General features: G+C 45.0%; 1 protein-coding gene across 3 annotated transcripts in view; it reads right to left on the minus strand.

Moving 5' to 3' along the window:
- DUSP14 (dual specificity phosphatase 14) overlaps positions 1 to 1,149 on the minus strand; it is a 28,453-nt gene extending 27,304 nt beyond the window's left edge. For 2 of the 3 annotated variants that reach the window (XM_061175446.1, XM_061175444.1), the window contains exon 1: positions 1,019 to 1,149. The gene's annotated coding sequence lies outside the window, so the exon portion shown is untranslated. Of the gene's footprint in view, positions 1 to 462; positions 949 to 1,018 lie in introns of those variants that run through there. The other variant, XM_061175445.1, reaches the window with a different exon arrangement.
- Positions 1,150 to 11,704: the final 10,555 nt, after the last annotated feature.

An 11,704-nucleotide genomic window follows, 5' to 3' on the forward strand; every position in this document is an offset into this window, starting at 1 on the left:
TGGACTAGGAATTCCAGGAACTCTGGTCCATATTCCTTTCAGGTGAGTAAACAATCAGGACTTGGCGTTTTACTTCCGTTTTCAAATCCGTAAAATGGGACGTAATGCTTTCTACTTACCGCTCTCATAAAACTACATTGAACAGCTAGTTAACATGTGCTAAACGCCCTGAGGTCTTGCTGGATGAAAAGCACAAGGCACTTTAAAAAAAAAAAAAAATCCCTACACAGTAGAACTGCATTTTTAAGTCACTCCTCCTTCCCTTGCCTCTGGGATGCCCAGTTACCATAACACTGGCTGGCACCATTGGAAACATCCACCTAAATAAAATATAGTTATACAATCCACTTAAGGCAGCTACATACAGCATGCAACTCCTCTCGCACACAGACAACTACTCAACTTCGCTTTGGAGCAAGGGTACTTAGGAGAAACAAAAAGACATGTTAGCGCTGTGCTCACCAATCCACCACCGCAGAGAAACACTCAAGTTGAATACTTGGCATTGCTGAAAGTCAAGTTGCTTCTACCAACGCACCAGAAACCTTTGGAAGATGCAAAAAGCCGCCGACGCTACCGTGGCTCGGAGCGGGCGAATGGTGGCGACGGGGTGAGAAGGCAGAGAGGCCATGGCTGCACCGCAGAGCAGAGGGGTCAGGGAGGGGGAGGGGAACAGAAAGGATGCTCGCGAAGGAACCAGAGGGCTGGGACCCCGGCCCAGGCGTCGCCGCAGTGGGGGAGCAGCCGGGGTGGCGGGGGGGAATGCGCGCCGAGAGCCCGCGAGGCGGGGTCGGGCGGTGAGGAGGGGGCGCTGCGTTGGGCGCCGGGCCTCTCCTCTCCCCGCCGCCCAGAGGATGCGAGAACCGCCCGGGAGCAGATGGGGGACGCCGGCACAAAGTTTCCAGAGACCACGTTCGCGCAGGCCCTCGGCCAACCGGTCCGGCCAGGGCCCCGGGGCCCGGTCAGTGCCAAGTCCCGCCCTCCCGCTGCCCCACGCCCGAGCCCGCGGGCCCCATACCGGCTCGCCCGGGCTCGCGGCTGACGCTCTTCCCTCCTGCGCTGCTCCCAGCTTCTGCGGGCTGGCCGCCGCGCGCGCGCCCCTCCTTCTCCCCTCCGCCCGCGCCCGGAGCGGGCCGCGCGCACGCTCCCTACGCCCCACCGCCCTCTCCCCAGGCGGGGCGGGCGCTCGGGGCGGGGGCGGGGGCGGGGCCTCGGCGCTAGAGGCGTGCCGCGCGTAGCGGGGCAAGCCGTGGGGGGGGAAGCGCGGAGCTGCGGGCGGCGCGCGTGCGCACTGTGCCCTCCGCCGCCGAGCGGGGCATCCGGGGCGTGCCCCGGGGTCGCACCCCCGCAGCTGCCGCGGCAGACCTCTGCTCAGGGGGCACTTGTTGTGTCCTCATCTGTGTCTCAACATACGCCTCCGCTCCTTCCCCACTTCAGCGTCTACCTACAAACTGGGTTTGGGCGTGGGTGCAGGGATGGTGAACTAGGGTACTTTCTGGATGTGAGAGGATTAAAGGCAAGAAAACAATACAAATGTAAAAGATGTGAAGACTGCAATTAGTGACTAATCTCCGCCTCTCCCCCCACCACCACCTTCGGTCCTGCAAGGGAGAGCCCAGGAGCTGGGACCAAAGAGTGAAGGGGAAATAAATCTCATGGCAACTGTTGGATGAATTTTGCTTGGGCAGGTATGGGCGGTTTCTAACGACTGTGGGAAGCTGTGTTGTCTGCGACTCAGAAGTAGCTATAGATATGGCCATCTTCTGCCTGCCCCGAGACCGCCAACCCACCATCATAAACCACAGGTGCCACCTGAGTTTCAAAACACCAGGTCCACAGCCCGTGCCTCCAAGGCAGAACTGTAGGGTCTCCGGAGCCCAGGCTGAACGCATGGATTCGTGAAAGGTTTATTTGCTGTGTCACTCTGAGGGTCTTTTTTTAAATGTAGGTTTGTCCATCTATAACATGAGTAGATGCAAAGCGGACTTTTTTCAGCACAATCTTGCCCTGTAAACAACTTCCTCGAGGCTCTGCAGTGAGTCAGACACCTAAGAGTCCCGACTCCACGCCCAACCCTTTGCTCACCAGCCCCAGCTACTCACCGTTGTAAATCATTGACATCAGAACTGCTGAACACTCAAACGAGTAATCATAGTTTTAGGGGGAAGGATTGGTGAGAGAAGTAAAAACAGCGCTTTGGGTTTATATCCCACCCCCACCCCCACCCCCACCCCCCGCATCTTCAACCACAAGCTTTGGGGATTTTTCATGCTCTTTCTGGTCTCCAACCGGATTCCGAGTCATCCCGTGGGTGCAGGAATATCTAAAAGTTCTGTCTGCTTCCCGGACAAAAATATAACATCAAAGCCATTTTAGTGATAATCCTAAGGGAGATGAAAAGGCCTAGAATGGAGAGATTTATTTTTCCCTTCATAAAGAGAGAATCAAAGCTTTAATATTAAGCAAAATTAATCTTTCTGCAAGAGAACAACGCAGAATCTGATTCAGGATAACACATTAAGAGTTCAAATCTTGCCTGGGAAAGGCATCTTCCCAGCACCAAATTGCTCCACCATCAATTCATCTAGTGACTTATTTTTGACATGCCAATACCAAAATAGCAAAATCTCTAATAGAAACGATTGTATGACGCTTTCTTTTCTGTTTCTCCCCGCCACCCCCCGCCCCGCCCCAGTCTTCCTTCAGTCAATTCAATGACTCAGCAGCACAAATAGATACATCTCTCTTCAGATTCAAGCTTATTTGTTACACAGAAGGCAGGTTTCCAGAACAGCACTTGTTAGTGACAAGGAACTGGGCATTTTCACGCATTCTAGAACTAAGCCTACCATGAAGAATCAAATCCTCATCAGCGAAGAGGAGGGAGGAGGACTAAAATAGAGTTTGTATTGAGTGTGATGTATGTGTGAAGATCTAGAGATTAAGGAAAGTAGGAAGAAGTGCTAAACTCAGTAAGATCATATAGTGACTGTACATATATGCCTGTGGGTAGGGAGGTGCTTTATGCCTTTACAGAATGTGGAAGTGTGGGCTTATAGGTATCTCTCCAAAAAAAAAAAAAAAGAAAGAAAAAATGCAATTTGAAGGTGTTATCTTCTAAACCAGCACTGTCTGATAGAACTTTGGGGGCTGGAAATGATCCGTACGTGCACTTTCCAATACAGTAGCCACTAGTCTCATGTGACTTTTGAGCTCTTGAAATGTGGTTTGTGTGACGGAGGAACTGAATTTTAAAGTGTAATTAATTTTAATCAATTTAAATGTAAATAGCCACATGAGGCTAGTGGCTACCTTACTGGGCAGCATATTACTAGACTGTAAATAGGTACCTTTAAAGGTGTCGACTACTTTAGATGTAGAAACGTCTTAGAGACCGTCTGTTACAAAAGTCTGACTTGTCTATGCCCAGAGAAGGTGTGGGTGCTCCTGACTACATCTAAATAAGCAGTGCTTTAGAGCAGTGCAGCTTCTGTGCAGAATAAGAGCTGATCTGATTAGACACAGTAAACAGAGGGTGGAAACTTCTACTCTGCTTAACTTCTGATGTCTGCCTTTCCAAAAATATTCTCCTTAATTGCTTGGGCAATGACTTCTCCTGAGACTAATCAGACCTTGATGAGCCCCTCAAAGAATAGCTGCATCTTCCATTTGCATCATTTCTTCTGGTTAACAAATTGGCAACAGATTTGATATATCTGTTAGAATTGGGAGACAGCTGTGATCAGGGCTCCCGGGTCTACAGAAGTTAGATTTCAGGGTGCCATCAGGTCCCACGGCTCTGGAACGCCTGCTTCCTAATGCCTGTAATTCCAGAGTATATGCCATTAATAGCTACAAAAATGCAAATCCCCCAGAGAAGTAAATCTTTAAGCTATCTTAAACTTTCACACGTTTAAGAGAGACAGTGGACACCAGGTATCTGGGAGAAAACTCTACAAATGTGGAAAAGATAAAAGAAGTAGGGGGATAGAAGTCCAAAAACATATTTCATCTACTATACAAACTTGCCTAATGTTTGCACTATTTTATAAGACGTAAGATAACACCTTATATAGCTATCATAAGGATTAACTAGATATTAATTGTAAAATACTTTAAACTTTTATTTATAGAGTTTTATTTTATTTTATTTATTTACTTATTTACTTTTTGGCTGCATTGGATCTTTGTTGCTGCTTGCGGGCTTTCTCTAGTTGTGGCGAGCGGGGGCTACTCTTCGTTGTGGTGCGCCGGTTTCTCATTGCGGTGGCTTCTCTTTGTTGTGGAGCACGGGCTCTAGGTGCACAGGCTTCAGTAGTTGTGGCTCGCAGGCTCTAGAGCACAGGCTCAGTAGTTGTGGCACACGGGCTTAGTTGCTCTGTGGCATGTGGGATCTCCTCGGACCAGGGCTCAAACCCATGTCCCCTGCATTGACAGGCGGATTCTTAACCACTGTGCCACCAGGGAAGTCCTATTTGTAGAGTTTTAATAGTTCTCATGTAATTTATTTTTCCATTAATAAAGTCACATTACAAAACAAAACAGGAGAGAAAGCATCACCCCTAATTTTACTACTTAACGAAACAAAAATTAGCATCTTTTTCTGTTTTTTTTTCTATGCATGATTTTTTTTAGTTTTCTTTACACAATTACAATCATAGTGTGCCTACAGTTTTGTAACCTGAGTTCAAGCTTCTTGAGCTAGGCTTATATAAGGGAGTATTACAACATATCTAGGATGACTAGGTCATTTAATATCTGTCTGAAATTTTCTGCCCTTAATTCAACCCTGGGGCTGTGGCAATGATGCACAGTGATGAAGATTCCAATATAAACAACAACATCCATGAAAAATGCACCTGTGCCTATCTTAACATTTGCTCTGTGTCCTTCAGAACTTAGTGTCCCTCTGTGAGACTTTATCATGGTGTGACTTTACCATTTACCATGGAAAATCAAGGGCTTGTTCATACCTGGCTGAAGTTAAATGAAAATATCGAAGGCTCAATGGGAAGGGAAGGGAAGGGAAGTGTCAGGTGTAATATATACCTTATCCCATTTATCTTCATCAAACCCAGTCAGGTAGGTTTTATCAACCACAGTTCAGATATGAGGGGTTAAAAAACTTGCCCAAGGCTGTATCATTATTAAGTAGCAGAACAAGGATTAGCACTTAGGTCTTTCCAGTACACCAGGCAGGTAAACAAGAAAGCATATACACCCTTTATTTAAAAAGGAAAAGAGAGGGGTTTAAATTATTTTTTAAACTAGAATATATTCACGTATTTCTTGAGAAAAAAAAAAGGTTTTAAAAGAAACCTTTAAAGAAAGGGGAAATGAAAAATTAAAATATTTCCCCCCAAGAGTTAGTAACCTCTGGTAATAAACAATAATGAAATGGTAAGAGACATAACTTTAAGGACTGCCTAGGTAATTAATGCCACTTTGCATAATCTCCTACAACACCAAAGAGAAAAAACCTGGTCCCACTAAAAGGGAGTAAATGTCCATATCAGCCCAAGAGCCTGAAGACCGGCCCTCTAGTTATAAATTGTTATAATATTCTGATGTCAAGCCTCTGACTATGCAAATGAAAGAATGGAAGGTGAGGGGTAGGGCGCGTAGCAGAGGTTCCCAGATTGGTTAGGAGGCAACATCTAACCTACAGTGTTGTTCATCTGCTCTCTGCTTTGCCAAATAGTAGCAAATCTGTGTTACAGGAAGTTGTAAGCCTCAAATAAGTCTTCACCCACCCAAAATGTACACATTGTTGCAAACATATCCCCTGCCGCGTGTCTCCAGAGCCCTGGAAAATGTCTGGCTACATCCTGGATGCTAATCAGGGGTACCTCCTCTCAACAGAGGGCCTCTAAGCTCCCAGCCCCTACATCCGCCCCCTCTTGCCGCATCTGCTGGAAATCCATGGCTTGCCTGCCCCCGCCCCCAGTTTCCATGGAGATGAAACAGTTTACTGTTTTCCCCCAACTCTAAGCCACGGTTATTTTTAACTGTAAAACTCTGAGCCAGGTCACAGCTGGGATCTGGAAGATGCAATGACGTCTATAGCCATCCTTCTCTCCCACCAACGCCTTCTTTGCTGCAGTTGCTGGGGGCGGAGGCACTCCTGGGAGATTTTGCTCTCAAAAGCGTTTTGCTTTGCATCATTGAAGTTAAACCTGTGCTCACTTAGATCTGACAGGTGTCTTGAATCTGAAACTATGCACACCCCAAACAAGGCAAAGATCTTCTTGTTGGGGCAGGGGCAGCCAGGTAAGGTTGACATTGCTGTCACCTCCCTGTGGCTAGAGCTTAGATAAGTGCCCTTTGGTAAAAATATATCAAGGTGTCATCCTCTAGGCAAAAAATAAGGGCTCTGGCTCCTGCCCCCAGTAGAGTGGCTTTTTCTGCTGCAGCTTGACTTTACTTAAAAAGAGGCTCCAGACAAGATACTGTGTGGGAAAACTGTTCCACCTCTCCAAAGCAAAGCAAATTCCCATGGGGTAAGGGCTGGGACACTGCTGCCCTCTCTTCCTTTAGTGAAAGTTCCTATCAGTCCCCCCCATCTCTGAGGCCCCTGGTACTTGGGAGCTCGTGTCTTCATGGCACTTTGGAACTTTTCACCCTTTTTCAATAATTTTGGTGGAAAAGCTATTAAATTACCCTGAAAATTGCCTTTTTCTTCTTAGACAACATCCTAAGATTGGAAACCGAAGTAAAAACATCAGACACTTAGCCTCAACTCAAAGTCAGTTTTCTGATAGGGTATATTGTATGGGAACATTAAAATTAAGCTCCACAGTGCAGGTCCCATTATTTTTTTTATTTCTTACAATAATATATATTTTATGTCATGATAATGGGGAGGGTAGGGACGGGGGATCCAAATCGTTAGCTATCTATCATTTAATGGGAGAAAAGAGGTTAGGTCACTGCCAACAATTCAGATAAAGGGAGTGTACTTGGCAGGCAGCTCTCTGGGGAGGAGAGGTGCATTGGAAGTGTCGTGAGTTGGCACTTGGCCGTCAGTTCACTGAAGTGTGATTTCAGCGTTTTTGCTTTGATTAATAAAGTGTTGGTTTCTTAAAACAATTGTGAGGTCTTCTCCTTTCCACACTTCCTAAGATGCTACTCCTGTTCCACGTAACTCTGGACCAAGGCAAGATTATTAGCAAGCTACCTGGAAGCTTTCTGCCACATAAGACCTCTGGGGAGACCAGAGAAAGCTGAAAAAAAAGTGTGGCTTGGTTAAGAACGTGCGATTAATTCAACCAAATGATTAGTTTGGTGCCATAGAAATCCATCCCCTGTGCTCCAAAGTAGAAAATAAGTGCATCAGATTTAATTCTGCAGCCCTGAAAGACACAAAACAAATCTGGGCTGGCAAAGGTTAACTACGGCTTTCAAAGGCAAGGGGAGGTACGGCGATATTCAGGGCTACGGCGATATTCAGGGCTGCAGCTATCAAATCAAATTTTTTGTAGCTTTCAATTTGGGGTTTTAAACCTTTTAATGGTCCCTTTCTGCATTCTTATCTCAATTTCCTTATTCTTACTCTTAACTGGGAAGGGGGCCCAGCACACAACACATACCAAGCAAGTAACTCCTAGTGACAAAGGAATTTTAATGTCAGATGCAAGACATTCCTCCTTCCTTTAAATACCTATGTCTCTTGACTTGTAAGCCTGGTCAGTCAAATCAAAGGGCAGTTAATCTCAGTGCATCTCAACTGGTAGAAGCCAAGGCAGCAGGCAAACAATGAATAGAAAAAGAACTCCCTCCCATTAGATAAACTGGCTTTCCAAGCTTCTCAGAAATGATTCACCTGTCCCCACCCCCCCAGCCCTCAAAAGCAGCATACAAATGAACACTCAGTGCCAATGCATATTTTGTGGATACTTAGGTTCCAAAATATTCCCTAGTTAAGTGCTATTCACTATTGTTCTCTCTCCCAAAGCAAGTATTTGTCAGCACGACCATTACTGTTCTAACCAGGTTGCTCTGACTCTCCTTGCACCCTGAGATTCTGCTCAATATCACTTACACTTCACTAAGAGGGCTGGTTATTGTGCCTGATTGAAGGGAAATTCTTTATCTTAGCTGGACTACCTCTTCTACACAGGGCCACAGACAGAGCAGTGTTCCATGGTACCAGAGGTGGTTCTTTCTGACAGATCGGAGAGAGGTTACCCACATTTGGCTAAACACATTGGAAAGGAAAGCAAAGCTTCCAGATCAGTACCTCTGGAACAGAAATTAAAACAAATAAAAAGCCAGGTACATGTAAGTTGTGGAAAAGCTTTTTGTGTTAACAATAACAGTGTATATCTAGAAGGTATCTATAAAGACATCCTTAAAAATGAATGGGCAAGTCATTAAAAATCTACAAACAATAAATGCTGGAGAGGGTGTGGAGAAAAGGGAACCCCCTTGCACTGTTGGTGGGAATGTAAATTGATAGAGCCACTACGGAGAACAGTATGGAGGTTCCTTAAAAAACTAAAAATAGAACTACCATACGACCCAGCAATCCCACTACTGGGCATATACCCTGAGAAAACCATAATTCAAAAAGAGTCATGTACCACAATGTTCACTGCAGCTCTCCTTACAATAGCCAGGACGTGGAAGCAACCTAAGTGTCCATCGACAGATGAATGGATAAAGAAGATGTGGCACATATATACAATGGAATATTACTCAGCCATAAAAAGAAAACGAAATTGAGTTATTTGTAGTGAGGTGGATGGACCTAGAGTCTGTCATACAGAGTGAACTAAGTCAGAAAGAGAAAAACAAATACCATATGCTAACACATATATATGGAATCTAAAAAAAAAAAAAAAGGTTCTGAAGAACCTAGGGGCAGGACAGGAATAAAGACCCAGACGTAGAGAATGGACTTGAGGACACGGGGAGGGGGAAGGGTAAGCTGGGATGAAGTGAGAGAGTGGCATGGACATATATACACTACCAAATGTAAAACAGATAACTAGTAGGAAGCAGCCGCATAGCACAGGGAGATCAGCTCGGTGCTTTGTGACCACCTAGAGGGGTGGGATAGGGAGGGTGGGAGGGACACGCACGAGGGAGAGGATATGGGGATATACGTATATGTATAGCTGATTCTCTTTGTTATAAAGCAGAAACTAACACACCATTGTAAAGCAATTATACTCCAATAAAGATGTTAAAAAAAAAAAAAAATGAATGGGCGACATTCTAGAATGCTGTTTAGAACACAGTACCGCTCTCCTGGCTGGAGACCCGTCGAAGTGTTTTGGAGTAAATATGAATGAGTTAGTTTTTCCCAAGCTTCTCTTTGTAGTTTGGGCCTCTGACTCATCACACTGGAAATTTTAGTTCTTATCACATACCTACCTATTTCCTAAAGCTGGAATGACTTCCCAACTAGAACTTTGTTATTGATGAATGTCATTGGTCTTCTCCCCTTTCCCGCTAACTACATGCTGAGGATCTCAATACTCAAAACTGGGAAACTTGTTATCACTCAGCAGCGACTGGTTAATTAAATAAGTTCAGATTTAAAAAGGGGGGTTGGGGTGGGGGGAGTTGTAAACAATAAAAGGATGAAAACTGGAACCCAAGAAGAGATAAATCATAAATAGTTGGTCTCAATAGAGACAGTTGAGGTCTCTGAGCACAAGAAAGGATCATTATAAATTTACTTATTTATTTATTTATGGCTGCATTGGGTCTTCGTTGCTGCGCATGGGCTTTTCTCTAGCTGTGGTGAGCAGGGGCTACTTTGTTGCGGTGCGCTGGCTTCTCACTGCAGTGGCTTCTCTTGTTGCAGAGCACGGGCTCTAGGCGTGCGGGCTTCAGTAGTTGTGGCTCGCGGGTCTAGGGCTCAGGCTCAGTAGTTGTGGCGCACGGGCTTAGTTGCTCCGCAGCACGTGGGATCTTCCTGGACCACGGCTCAAACCTGTGTCCCCTGCATCGGTAGGCAGATTCTTAACCACTGCGCCACCAGAGAAGCCCAAGAAAGGGTCATTACACGGAAGGAAATTTGTTCTCTATTTCCCACCAGGACAGAGGAGAACGATATGCATAAAATTCCAGCAGAATTCTTTAATGTTAAATTGTAATAAAGTTCCTAACAGTTAAAGGTCTTTATTCATTGTTCATTGTTGTTGAGTTTCAGAGTAAACTCTCTTTCTTCTGAGATGATCTGCACCAAGAAGGACCTAAATTAGTGTAGTTGGTTTATGGCTAATCCCATCTAGCAGAAAAGGGGAAGGATGGAATATTCTTTGGAAAGTCCTTGCTAGCTCTGGATTTTTAGTAACAAGAAGGGCCTTCCTTTGGTGACAAGAAGATGGAAGGAAATAATGTACTAAGCTAGTGATCGACATCAAACGTCAGCAAGTGCTTTTCTAATGACTCCTTTCAAGAGTACTCCTCACCCAAAATTATGGCTTGATCTTTGAGAAACCCACTAGGATTCTAGGTCTTAAATTTTGCGAAGTTGGGCTTACCAAAACCGTAATAATCCTACTTTCTAAAATCCAGTCATTTGAAATTACAGCCTTATTTTTCTGTCACTCTTTTCAACAATGCCACTTTCTTCATCCAATCTACTGATTCGCCAGTTTTTCAGACTTCAACTGGTTCCAGGGTTTCTATCAGACTGTCCTGCCATCCTCCCAGCCCTGAGTACCGCAGCTGCTCCTCGTGTCCTAGCCAGCTAAATCTCTTGGCACTGTTTCCTTACTCATCACCCTCCACCTACTACGTCTGGAGCAGTCTCCCACTTCCATCTGCCATTTTATTTCTCTCATCTCCGTCTTATCATTGCCTCAAAAGCGCACCTCTCCCAGGAAGCCTTCCTTAATCAAGATCAAGGACTCTTCAGACTACAGCAGACATCACCTGACATAGATGTCTAATGCACTTTCAGAACAGGACTTACCTTCCAAGGATAAGAGGCAACCCCTTTATAAGCAACTGAGGATGATGCTGGTGGTAGAATACGTTTTCTAAGAGACAGGACTACATCAAGAAAACCACAAGCCGCCCTTTTGAAACACTGAAGTCCTTTATTCTATTTCCCTCAGATCCTAAGAGTTTCCTTTTCATTTGTTACCCCCTAGATGAAGTCTATTAGCAAACTGCATGCATATTTACAGCAGTCAAGAACTTTGAGCAGATACTTCCAACAAAGCATATAATATTTGAATCAGATATTTTGAATGTTGAAAGAATTAAAGAATCAGTCAGCTACTGGAGGTAATTTGTGCAGATTCTGAAGTATTTCTATACAACTTTGCTTCTAACAGAAAAGGGAAAACCCTGACTCTGAGTTTGGCTTCTTATTGTGCAGAAAGATTTGAGGACCAAGTTTCAGATGTGGTGGGGTCACTCACCCTCGTATCTAGTGAGTTCCATATATGAAAAGGCTTTCCTTTTGTTTTACAAGTAGCTCTTATTGTAGGCTAGCCTTTCACCATTGAGAAATTAGGGTTCAGGTCTTAATCTAAGCAACACTGAGGTTAATTGCATCACCTCCATCCTCAGGGGTCTGGTATCCAGGGAAGCCATGGGTGAGAACAGGGTGAGCCCAGGACACACATGTTAGCAGAGACAGTGCAGCGTGATGAGGCATGCATCCAACCCCCTAAGTGTGCTTTAGTGACCAGAATATTTGACACACCCACAAATTAAGTAGCAAAACATTTTAATCCAT

Source organism: Eubalaena glacialis, chromosome 19 (genome assembly GCF_028564815.1).
Source record: "Eubalaena glacialis isolate mEubGla1 chromosome 19, mEubGla1.1.hap2.+ XY, whole genome shotgun sequence".
In the NCBI taxonomy this organism is placed as follows: Eukaryota; Metazoa; Chordata; class Mammalia; order Artiodactyla; family Balaenidae; genus Eubalaena; species Eubalaena glacialis.